The following is an 830-nucleotide window of genomic DNA, read 5'->3' as shown; positions in this document are numbered from 1 at the left end:
TATTGTTATTGACAGAAATGCTGAATTTCAGTTAGAGGTTAGTGAAAATGAAGAAACTGTTTTTCCCATCCAAGTTCACAGACCTCCTGAAAACTACGCACAGACACTTTGGGGATCTTTGAACCATGCTAAAAATCTCTTGGGCAGCTAGAGGACCTGAGTTCAAATCTGTCCTCAGACACTAGCTGTGTGACCGTGGGCAAGTCACTTAACCCAAATTGCCTCAAAACAAATAAACAAAAAACCCCCAAGCCCCCAAACCTCTGTTCTAGGAGGTCTACCCAATGTGCTGGGTGCCTTCCTTGCTTTCTCTTGACATCAAGAGAATATCAGTGGAACACAATAATGTCCATTGGTTAGGAATAACAGGATGAATGAACAAATCAAGCATTTATTAAGTGAGCTAAGAGCTGGGGCTGTGAATAGAAAAGTAAGACAGTCTCTGCTCTCAAGGAGCTCACATTCTAGTGGGGAGCAGCAACACATATGGAAGGTTTCAGCGGCAAGCCACGGTCATTAGGGTACAGTAGCAGAGTCAGTGGTAATGCCTCTTCTTCAATAGCATTTCCACTGATAAAAAAATGGAAGTCGTGCCAAGGACTTTGGTAGCAATAACTTGGTCGGATCTTTAGTAGCTGTGACTGCAGGATCTGCAGGCACAGTTGCCAGGCCGCATCTCCCCAGGGTTGCTTCCCAGGATGATGGCTAGAATGAAAGTATTGGCATTCTCAGGGCTCCTGGGTTCAGGATCCTGGACTGTTCCCATTGGTTGTGAGGGGATTTGTTGGTCAAAGTGGTGATAGTGGTTTGACTTACCTGGCACATGCCAA

The 830-nt window shown here is 45.3% G+C and overlaps 1 long non-coding RNA gene across 1 annotated transcript in view; it reads right to left on the bottom strand.

Moving 5' to 3' along the window:
- Positions 1-371: 371 nt before the first annotated feature.
- LOC110222292 (uncharacterized) overlaps positions 372-830 on the bottom strand; it is a 3,916-nt gene continuing 3,457 nt past the window's right edge. Inside the window, exons 2-3 of the long non-coding RNA XR_002328341.2 lie at positions 817-830; positions 372-705 (exon numbers count right to left, since the gene is read on the bottom strand). The exon at positions 817-830 is cut by the window's right edge and continues 202 nt beyond it. This is a non-coding gene — a long non-coding RNA (uncharacterized LOC110222292). The remainder of the gene's footprint in view (positions 706-816) is intronic.

Source organism: Phascolarctos cinereus, unplaced genomic scaffold (assembly GCF_003287225.1).
Source record: "Phascolarctos cinereus isolate Bilbo 61053 unplaced genomic scaffold, phaCin_HiC Scaffold_726;HRSCAF=1367, whole genome shotgun sequence".
NCBI lineage: Eukaryota > Metazoa > Chordata > Mammalia > Diprotodontia > Phascolarctidae > Phascolarctos > Phascolarctos cinereus.
The sequence above is the reverse complement of the archived record's forward strand: the minus strand, read 5'-3'. Positions and strand labels throughout refer to the sequence as shown.